Consider the following 12,021-nt stretch of genomic DNA (forward strand, 5'->3'; position numbering starts at 1 on the left):
TCAGGTTGCCTATAAATCTTACTTTTGACAGGTAGACTGTCACCAGTGTCGATTATGTGCTCACACCAGGTAGTTGTACCTGGAATTAGTGAGAAGAGGTCAGAGAAGTGATCTAAGATATTTATACAATTGTCCTTCTGCTCAGCATTAAGGCAATCTGCAAGCATGACTCCCTCCGCTAAGCAATCAGTTTCAGTGGTGGAGAAGAGGTCAGGGAGAGGGTCACTCTCTTATTCCTGCCCCTCATCAGTGGCCATGAGCAGGGTTAAGGCTGCCCTGTCATAATAAGGTCTCAGGCGGTTGACTTGAAGTACCCTAAGGGGTACCCAGGTCTACCAAATAGGTGATCTCAACTTTTTTCTCCACTATGAGATGGGGTCCACTCCATTTGTCCTGGAGTGCTCTTGGGGCTACAGGCTCCAATACCCACACCTTCTGTCCTGGGTGGTACTGAGTCGGGACAGCCTTCTGGTCATGCCTTTGCTTTTGGAGCTCTTGGCTGGCCTGAAGATTTTTCCTGGCCTTTTTCATGTACTCAGCCATTCTAGATCTTAGGCCACGTATATAATCCACAATGTCTTGCTTGGGAGCTTTTAAAGGTTGTTCCCAACCCTCCTTTACAAGAGCAAGGGGACCTCTTAAAGGGTGCCCAAAGAGGAGTTCAAAGGGGCTAATGCCCACTCCTTTTTTGGGGTACTTCCCTATAAGCAAAAAGGAGGCATGTCAACAGGACATCCCATCTCCTTCTGAGCTTTTCAGGGAGTCCCATGATCATGCCTTTGAGAGTTTTATTAAACCTCTCAACCAGACCATATGTCTGTGGATGATAAGGAGTAGTGAACTTGTAAGTTACACCACACTCCTTCCACACAGCTTTGAGGTAGGCAGACATGAAGTTACTACCTCTGTCTGACACCACTTCCTTAGGGAAACCACTCTGGAAAATATTCCCAGGAGGGCTTTTGCCACTGCAGGAGCTGTAGTGGTCCTTTAAGGTATAGCTTCAGGATACCTGGTGGCATGGTCCACTACCACAGGGATAAACCTATTGCCTGAAGCTGTTGGAGGGTCAAGGGGGCCGACAACGTCACTCCTACCCTCTCAAAGGGCACCCCAACCACTGGGAGTGGAATTATTGGCAGGTCACACAGGAGCGACAAAACTCCTTACTGTCCTCTGACATATGAGGCCAGTGAAACAATGGAACAAGTCTGTCTCAAGTTTTACTCTGGCCCAAATGCCCAGCCAAAGGAATATCATGAGCCAAAGTCAGAAGAAACTCTCTATACTGCAAAGGGGTGACCAATCTCCTGGCAGCTCCAGGTTTAGGGTCCTTTGACTCAGTGTAGAGGAGGTTATCTTCCCAATCGACTCTATGGCTATCAGTGATATCCCCATTCTGCTGTTTGACAGTTTCTGTCTTAAACTCTCTTGTGTGGGACAGGTCTGCTTTGCCACACTCAGCTCTTCCCTAGCAGGCCCCCCTGCACCCAAAAGCTCAGCAGTGTCTGCTGCCAGCTCATCTGGTATAGGTTCTGCACAGGGAGAGGATTCCTCTACCTCAAAAGGGGAATCTTCTGGCGAGGGAGGGATAGTGGGCAAGGATTTACCCTTTCTACCCCTATTTTTTGGGAGCACTTGGTCCATTTTTCCAGGATCCAAGTTTCCCTGTCCTCCTTGCTTCTGGGCCTGAGCCCTTGTGAGAGCAAAGATATGCCCTGGAATGCCCAGCAGCGCTGCATGAGCCTCCAACTCCACTTCAGCACAAGCTAATGTCTCCAAATCATTGCTTAGTAAGCAGTCTACAGGTAAATCAGTGGCTACCACAACTTTCTTTTGACCACCCAGTTGAGATTCACAACAGCCATGGGGTGGCTAAGAGTGTTGTTATGAGCATCAGTCACTTGGTACTGCTGACCAAGTAGGTGTTGTTCAGGGTGAACCAGTTTCTCAATCACCATAGTGACAATGGCTCCTGTGTCCCTGTAGGCCTCAACCTCAACACCATTTATTAGGGGTAGTTGCTTGTACTTACCCATATTAAGGGGACAAGCAACCAAGGTGGCAAAGTCAATACCACCATCAGGGACTAAAACAGCCTCTGTGGTCTCCCTAACAAGACCAACCCCAAATACATTACCAATGGTGAGCCCAGCTACACCCTTTGATTGGCTATTTGTAGTATTCTTCCCACTACCACTGCTATTACTAGGGGCACTAGAGGACGCAGTTGGGGTTGTGGTGGTGGGAGCCTTGATGTTTTTCTTTGGACAAGTGGAATCACTTGCGCAATGGCCCGATACTTTTACATAAATAACACCATGGCTTCTTTTGATTGTTTGAAGAGGATTTGGACCCACCTCCTCCAGAGGATTTTTGTGAGCCTGATGAAGACTCAGAATTATTTTTATCTTTGTCCCCACCCTTGTCAGAAAACTTACCATCCTTATTCTTGCCATCCTTGTCACCACCTGTATGAGCTTTTCTGCTCACTCTTGTTCTGACCCATTTGTCTGCCTTCTTTCCCAATTCTTGGGGAGAGGTCAGATCTGAGTCTACCAAGTACTGATGTAACAAGTCCGACACACAATTATTCAAAATATGCTCTCTCAAAATAAGATTATATAGGCTTTCATAGTCAGTCACCTTACTGCCGTCTAACCATCCCTCCAAGGCCTTCACTGAACAGTCTACAAATTCTGTCCAGTCTTGAGAGGAAGGACTCTTTTCTGGTATCTCTGAACTTTATCCTTTATTGTTCAGTGGTTAAGCCAAATCCATCTAAGAGTGCATCTTTCAAAACTTTGTAGTTGTTGGCATCACTTTCCCTGACAGTAAGGAGTCTGTCCCTACCTTTGCCAGTGAAAGATAGCCACAAGATAGCAACCCACTATCTTTGAGGGACCAACTGTACCATAGACTCCCTCTCAAGTGCTGAAAACCACTTGTTTATGTCATCCACCTCCTTGTAAGGAGTGACAATCTTATGAAGGTTCCTTGAATCTGTTTCTCTAACAGGATGACTATCAATAATACTGCTGCTGCCACCATGGGAAACTAACCCCAACTTTTGTCTTTCCCTCTCTACAACTAGAGACTCCCTGTTTAAGGCCAACTGCTGCTGTCTCAGCTTCAGTCTGGCCTCTTCCAACCTCAGCTTTCTGAGTTCCCTGTCTAGGGTGTTATCCTCAGGGTGGGAGGCTTGGGAATTATCTGACACAGAGGTGATGTGGGAATGGGCAGAAGTAGACCTATCTCTAACTACCCGAACTCTAGTTACCTGGCCCTTTAGAGTGAAAGGTGCCCTACTAGTGTGTGGCCCCCTCCCACTACCAGCTTCACTAGATGGCCTGTTAGTAGAAAGGTCTTTGGAAGTACCTTCCCTAGAATCCTCAGGGCCCTCCCGTGATTCTACTTGGGTACCCTCCTCCTCCACCTCCTGACCTTGGGTGGGACCAGACTGGTTCTGGTCACTTTCAACAAAAGTCTAAGGAGAAGATCTTTGTTATGGTTCTTACCAATCCCTAAACTTCTTTCTATGCAGAGACCCCTCAAACTTTTAAGGTTTAAAATATCATATGTTGTCTGCACAACTTTGGGAGTGGCCTCTATTACAGACATAGTTGCAAGAAAGAGTTTAGGAGAGAGATAAAAATTTAGCAAACTTTTAAAGAAAAGAGAAAAACTTTTTAAACTTTTCGGAAGCTTTTTAGAAAGATTTTAGAGAGAAAGTAAAACTGTTTAGGTTAACTGTGTATATTTCTAAGTATTTAGAATATGGTTTTCTTATGAAAAGCACCAATGACAAAGTGGTAAAGCAGTTACAAGTACTTATCCCACCGATGCACCAACAATGTAAAAGGCTGGCCTGGCTTATAGTGGGTACCCGATGGTGCTTACACCTTGTGCCAGGTCCAGTTATCCCTTATTAGTAGATTAGTAGTGTTCTAGCAGTTTAGGCTCATAGTGGTAGCTATAGCAGAGCAGCTTAGGCTGAACTAAGAGACATGCAAAGCTCCTACTATACCACTTAAATCGTATAGGTACTATATCATAAGAAACACAATACTCAGGGTTACTAAAAATAAAGGTACTTTATTTTAGTGACAATGTGCCAAAAATATCTCAGAAGATTTACTCCCTTAGGAGGTAAGTAAAATACCCAAAATATACACACAAACCAAAGTCAGGTAAGTAAACAGTTAGAAAAATAGTGCAAACACTGTAGAATACAATAGGATGCAATAGGCCTAGGGGCAACACAAACCATATACCCTGAAAGTAGAATGCAAACCACGAATGGACCCCTAGGCTAGCGTAGTGTGTAGAGGGTCGCTTGGAGTGTAATAAAACACTAAGGGTGCCCAAGATACATGTAGGAAAGTACCATCTTGCCTGGCATGTTACCCCCATATTTCACTGTATATATGTTGTTTTAGATGTATGTGTCACTGGGACTCTGCCAGCCAGGGCACCAGTGCTCATAAGTGTGCCCTGTATTTGTTCCCTGTGTGATGACTATCTGTCTCGCTGAGGCTCTGCTAACCAGAACCTCAGTGGTTATGCTCTCTCTTTGCTTTCCAAATTGTCACTAACAGGCTAGTGACCAATTTCACCAATTCACATTGGCATACTGGAACACCCTTATAATTCCCTAGTATATGGTACTGAGGTACTCAGGGTATTGGGGTTCCAGGAGATCCCTATGGGCTGCAGCATTTCTTTTGCCACCCATAGGGAGCTCTGACAATTCTTACACAGGCCTGCCACTGCAGCCTGAGTGAAATAACGTCCAAGTTATTTCACAGCCATTTACCACTGCACTTAAGTAACTTATAAGTCACCTATATGTCTAACCTTTACCTGGTAAAGGTTGGGTGCTAAGTTACTTATTGTGTGGGCACCCTGGCACTAGCCAAGGTGCCCCCACATCGTTCAGGGCAAATTCCCTGGACTTTGTGAGTGCGGGGACACCATTACACGCGTGCACTGTACATAGGTCACTACCTATGTACCGCGTCACAATGGTAACTCCGAACATGGCCATGTAACATGTCTAAGATCATGGAATTGTCACCCCAATGCCATCCTGGCATTGGGGAGACAATTCCATGATTCCCCGAGTCTCTAGCACAGACTGGGGTACTGCCAAACTGCCTTTCCCGGGGTTCCACTGCAGCTGCTGCCAACCCCTCAGACAGGATTCTGCCCTCCTGGGGTCCAGCCAGGCTTGGCCCAGGAAGGCAGAACAAAGGACTTCCTCAGAGAGAGGGTGTTACACCCTCTCCCTTTGGAAAAAGGTGTCAGGGCTGGGGAGGAGTAGCCTCCCCCAGCCTCTGGAAATGCTTTGATGGGCACAGATGGTGCCCATCTCTGCATAAGCCAGTCTACACCGGTTCAGGGATCCCCCAGCCCTTCTCTGGCGCTGGACAAAGGAAAGGGGAGTGACCACTCCCCTGACCTGCACCTCCCAGGGGAGTTGCCCAGAGCTCCTCCAGTGTGCTCCAGACCTCTGCCATCTTGGAAACAGAGGTGCTGCTGGCACACTGGACTGCTCTGAGTGGCCAGTGCCAGCAGGTGACATCAGAGACTCCTTCTGATAGGCTCTTACCTGTGTTGCTAGCCTATCCTCCTTCCTAGGTAGCCAAACCTCCTTTTCTGGCTATTTAGGGTCTCTGCTTTGGGGAATTCTTTAGATAACGAATGCAAGAGCTCATCAGAGTTCCTCTGCATCTCTCTCTTCACCTTCTGCCAAGGAATCGGCCGCTGACTGCTCAGGACGCCTGCAAAACTGCAACAAAGTAGCAAAGACGACCACTGCAACCTTGTATCGCTGATCCTGCCGCCTTCTCGACTGTTTTCCTGGTGGTGCATGCTGTGGGGGTAGTCTGCCTCCTCTCTGCACTAGAAGCTCAGAAGAAATCTCCCATGGGACGACGGAATCCTCCCCCTGCAACCGCAGGCACCAAAAGAACTGCATCACCGGTCCTCTGGGTCCCCTCTCATCACAACGAGCATGGTCCCTGGAACTCAGCAACTCTGTCCAAGTGACTCCCACAGTCCAGTGACTCCTCAGTCCAAGTTTGGTGGAGGTAAGTCCTTGCCTCCCCACGCTAGACTGCATTGCTGGGTACCGCATGATTTGCAGCTGCTCCAGCTCCTGTGCACTCTTCCAGGATTTCCTTTGTGCACAGCCAAGCCTGGGTCCCCGACACTCTAACCTGCAGTGCACAACCTCCTGAGTTGTCCTCCGGCGTTGTGGGATCTCCTTTTGTGACTTCGGGTGAGCTCCGGTTCACTCCTCTTCGTAGTGCCTGTTCCAGCACTTCTGCGGGTGCTGCCAGCTTTTGTGAGGGCTCCCTGTCTTGCTGGGCTCCCCCTCTGTCTCCTCACGCAATTGGCGACATCCTAGTCCCTCCAGGGCCACAGCAGCATCCAAAAACCCTAACCGCGACCCTTGCAGCTAGCAAGGCTTGTTTGTGGTCTTTCTGCGTGGGATCCCCTCTGCAAGCTTCTTCACGACGTGGGACATCCATCCTCCAAAGGGGAAGTTCCTAGTCCTCTTCGTTCTTGCAGAATCCACAGCTTCTACCATCCGGTGGCAGCTTCTTTGCACCCTCAGCTGGCATTTCCTGGGCATCTGCCCAATCTCGACTTTGTTGCGACTCTCGGACTTGGTCCCCTTATTCTACAGGTACTCTCGTCCGGAAATCCACTTTGGTTGCATTGCTGGTGTTGGTCTTCCTTGCAGATTTCCCCTATCACAACGTCTGTGCTCTCTGCGGAATATAGGTGCACTTTACACCTACTTTTCAGGGTCTTGGGGTGGGCTATTTTTCTAACCCTCACTGTTTTCTTACAGTCCCAGCGACCCTCTACAAGCTCACATAGGTTTTGGGTCCATACGTTATTCGCATTCCACTTTTGGAGCATATGGTTTGTGTTGCCCCTATACCTATGTGCTCCTATTGCAATCTATTGTAACTATACACTGCTTGCATTACTTCCTTTTGCTATTACTGCATATTTTTGGTATTGTGTACATATATCTTATGTATATTTGCTATCCTCATACTGAGGGTACTCACTGAGATACTTTTGGCATATTGTCATAAAAACAAAGTACCTTTATTTTTAGTATGTCTGTGTATTGTGTTTTCTTATGATATTGTGCATATGACACCAGTGGTATAGTAGGAGCTTTGCATGTCTCCTAGTTCAGCCTAAGCTGCTCAGCTATAGCTACCTTCTATCAGCCTAAGCTGCTGGAAACACCTCTTCTACACTAATAAGGGATAACTGGACCTGGTGCAGACTGTAAGTACCCCTTGGTACCCACTACAAACCAGGCCAGCCTCCTACAATACCCCACCCCAAGACCCTGGAAAGTAGGAGTAAAGTACTACTATTTCCCCAGAAACACACTAAACTCGTGATAGAGGATTCTGCAAAGATCACAACAGTCTGCAACGCACTGAAGATGGATTCCTGGACCCGAGGACCAGCAAAGGAAGGAGACTAAGTCCAAGAGTCAGAAAAGTGTCGGGGGGGGCAGGAGCCCACTAAACCCCGGATGAAGGTGTAAAATGGCTGCCTCCGGATGAAAGAAGCTGAAGATTTTGCAACAACAAAAGGTGCTAGGAACTTTTACTTCATGCTCAAGATGTCCCATAGAGTGCTGGGGGATGCAATATTGTTTCTTTGGCAAAAGACCACAAACAAGCCTTGCTAGGTGCAAGAGTTGTGGTTGAAGTAAAAGGGTGCTGCCCGGTCCCAGGAAGGACCAGTATATTGCCACTTGAGAGAGGAGACAGAAGAAGCTCTCAGCAATGTAGAGAGCCCATGCACAAGAAGATAGCACCCACAGAAGCACTTAAACACAGGTTCAAGAAGTCTGAACATGGCGGTTGTCTCAACACTGCAAAAGAGGGTCCCACGAAGCCGGAGATCAGCTCAGGGAGCTGAGCATTGCAGAACAGAGTGCTGGGGACCTGGGCTTGGCTGTGTACAAAGAGTTTCTTGAAAATGTGTACAGAAGCCCTAGTAGCTGCAGTTCGCGCAGTGCACAGGATTACTGTCTGGAGGGGGGGGGGGGGGGCAAGGACTTACCTCCTCCAAATTTGGACAGTTGGACCACTGGACAGTCTGGGTCACTTGGGTCTACCACCTGTGTTCCAGGGGCCACGCTCAACAGGATGAGAGGGGTCCCAGAGTACTGGTGACACTGAAGTTTGGTGCCTGCTGGAGCAGGGGGAAGATTCCTTCAACCCACTGGAGATGTCTTAGTGGCTTCCAGTGCAGGATGAAGGCAGGCAGACCTCAAAGCATGCACCACCAGGAAACAGTTGAGAAAGCTGGCAGGATTAGATGCTACAATGTCTTCTTGCTACTTTGTTGCAGTTTTGCAGGCGTCCTGGAGCAGTCAGCGGTCAATCCTTGGCAGAAATCGAAGAGAGAGGTACAGAGGAATTCTGAGGAATTCTTGCATGTCGTTATCTGAGGAAAAGCCCACTGGAGAGACCCTAAATAGCCCTCAGAGGAGGATTGGCCTCCTAGTCAGGTAAGCACCTATCAAGAGGGGTCTCTGACGTCACCTGCTGCTACTGTCCACTCAGAGGCCTCCAGAGTGCCCTCACACCTCTGGATCCAAGATGGCAGAGGTCTGGGATACACTGGAGGAACTCTGGGCACCACCCCTGTGGTGGTGATGGACAGGGGAGTGGTCACTCCCCTTTCCTTTGTCCAGTTTTGCCACAGAGTACCGACTGGGGGTTCCCTGAACCGGTGTAAACGGGCTTATGCAAGGAGGGCACCATATGTGCCCTTCAAAGCATTTCCAGAGGCTGGGAGAGGCTACTCCTCCCCAGCCCTTAACATCGATTTCCAAAGGGAGAGGGTGTAACACCCTCTCTCAGAGGAAATTCTTTGTTCTGTCTTCCTGGGACTAGGCTGCCCACACTCCAGGAGGGCAGACCCCTGTCTGTGGGGTGGCAGAAGTGGTAGCTGCAGAGAAAACCACAGAGAGCTGGTTTGGCAGTACCCAGGGTACATAGTGGAGTCCCAGGGATGCATGGGATTGGCACCCCAATACCATATTTGGCATGGGGGGACAATTCCATGATCTTAGCCATGTTACATGGCCATATTCGGAATTACCATTTTGAAGCTACAATGTTATAGTAAGCGTATAATGGTGTCCCTGCACTCACAAAGTCCGGGGAAATGGCCCTGAACTATGTGGGGGCACCTTTGCTAGTGCAAGGGTGCCCTCAAACTTAGTAGCTTTGCACCTAACCTTCAGCAAGTGAAGGCTAGACACATAGGTGACTTATAAGATACTTAAGTGCAGTGAAAATGGCTGTGAAATAACATGCACGTTATTTCACTCAGGCTGCAGTGGCAGTCCTGTGTAAGGTTTATCTGAGCTCCCCATGAGTGGCAATTGAAATGCTGCAGCCCATAGGGATCTCCTGGAACCCCAATACTGTGGGTACCTAGGTACCATATACTAGGGAATTATAAGGGTGGTCCACTGTGCCAATAAGAATTGGTGAAAATGATCACTAGCCTATAGTGACAATTTTCAAGGCAGAGAGAGCCTAAGCACTGAGGTTCTGGTTAGCAGAGCCTCAGTGACACAGTTAATCACTACACAGATACACACATTCAGGCCACAAACTATGAGCACTGGGGTCCTGGCTAGCAGGATCCCAGCGAGACAGGCAAAACCAAACTTACATACATGTAAAAATGGGGGTAACATGCCAGGCAAGACGGTACTTTCTTATATTTGTTTATTGTTGAAACTGTGAAGGTATCTAATCATCTTCAAACCTTCAACTGTAATTCTTGATTTATGAACACATTCTAGGCACATGCTTTTGCTTTGGTCCATTTTGTGCCAATCGAAGAACTTCAATTTTAGCAGCACAATACTAGAGGACTGAAAAACGTATATAGTTTGCTATAGCGTATTTTTCAAAATTACCACAAAATTATGCAAAATTACACATAATTAGCAGAAATTCATCTTGTACTCAAGAACTGACCTGGATAGTTATTTTGGGTAAAAATTCTACTAAAAAATGTAATTTCAAATTTATTTCCAATCTCTTGTGTTTAAAACGCTGTATTCATATTTAGATTTGTAGTTTTGCTCTCAAGAATAACCCGAACAGTGCACTCAGTTAAAAAAATGCCTCAAGTTTGTTGACCAACCAGAACTGCTCCTGATCAAAATATAGCAGCTCACATTCAGATTTGTAGTTTCACCCTCAGCATATCTTAGTTGTAGAATTAATATAGTTATGTATATAAAAGTTAGAGCCATCAAAAGAATCATATCTGATTTATTGAGCCATTTGGGGGCTCACTGTACTAGCTGTGCAAACTTACATGAGCACATGGATGTCATTTGGGGGTCTTCTAGAGTTGCAACTGTGTCACCTGGTACTACCTTTGTGACCCCTGGCTTAAAAGGGGACAAAGGTAGCATCAGTAACAAAGGAACAGAAACCTAGAGGCTCTGTGGCAGCGTTCCTTGAGGTTATAATACTTACAGTTTGCAAGTGTTATAATCGAGCCTGCTAAGCAGAAGTGTAGTTGAACAATGCCCCAGAAGACCTAAGCAGGCCTGGTGGCTTTCAGTTTTGCTTTGTTATGTTATACTAAACTGTACAGAAGACATTGGACTCGATTCACAAACTGCACTTTCTAGTACTTTTTTCAGCACTGCAAAGCAATTTACAAACTATGTGTGAAGTTTTACAACTCCTTCTCACAGGAGAAGCATTATGTTGATAAAAGGTTTTTGTTTTAAGCTGCAGTAAACCGCTCTGTAATCTGTAATGGGCAATCACTAACATGTTTAGTTATTTATATCCAAGCTGGGGTATGTGTCAAAAGTGAAGGGATTCTAAAGGTTCCCCAAAACACCTAACCCAACGCAATCCTAATAATCACACTGTGGATACTTTTAGACGGTAGTAGGGCCTGCCTGACCAGAATAGTAGGTTTGGCATCATGTATTTGATTGCATTTTTAAAACAGTAACAGAAATTAATTGCAATGTGTTAGAAATTGGGTCTTTGGTTGGCAGTCAGGTTACCCCCTTTCTAAGCAAGGACCCTCACTCTAGTCAGGGTAAAAGAGAATCACCCTCAGCTAACCCCTGCTTACCCCCTTGGCAGCTTGGCACGAGCAGTAGGCTTAACTTCAGAGTGGTAGGTGTAAAGTATGTGTACCAACACAAACAGTAACTTAATGAAAACACTACAAAATGACACAACACAGGTTTAGGAAATTAGGAAATATTTATCTAAGCAAAACAAGACCAAAATGACAAAAATCCACAATACACAAGTCAAGTTATCAATTAAAAAGCAAAAATAGTCTTTATGTAGTTTAAAACACACACTAACACCGTTATCGTGAAAATGTACCTTGGGTGCGTCAAAAATAACCCAGCACGGGCGAGTGTACGTCAAAAAGGGCTTGCAATGCGCGATTTCGCTCACGAGTGAGACCTTGCATCGTTTCTCTTTTCGTCGGGTCGGGTGCTTTGTTTCTTCTCTCCGCAGGAAAGCGATGCGTCGATCCGGTCAGCACTCTCGGGTCCGGGCAGGCCTTGTGTTGTTTTTACACACCCAGCAGTGTTTACATCGGAAATCCAGCTGCACGATGATCCAAAAACCATGCAGCGCAGGTTGCGATTTCACCAGCCTCCGTCAGAGATGCTGCGCTTTGTTTCTCCAGCTCCGTGTGGCGACTCTTTGGTTCCTTTACAGACGACCATCGATTTTTAGCCATGAGGCCGGTGGCGCGTCGATTTCCCAGCCGCAGATCGGAGTCGGGTCGATCTTTTCCCCGCACGGAAATTCTGTGCGTGGATTTCTTCCTCTTAGGCTGCCAGCTTCTCCTTTCAGCAGGAACTGGATGGGCACCACAGGGCAGAGGAGGAGTCTCCCCATAGACTCCAGGTGCCAGCAGAGAGAAGTCTTTGCTGTCCCTGAGACTTCAAAC

This window comes from Pleurodeles waltl, chromosome 9 (genome assembly GCF_031143425.1).
Source record: "Pleurodeles waltl isolate 20211129_DDA chromosome 9, aPleWal1.hap1.20221129, whole genome shotgun sequence".
Taxonomy (NCBI): domain Eukaryota; kingdom Metazoa; phylum Chordata; class Amphibia; order Caudata; family Salamandridae; genus Pleurodeles; species Pleurodeles waltl.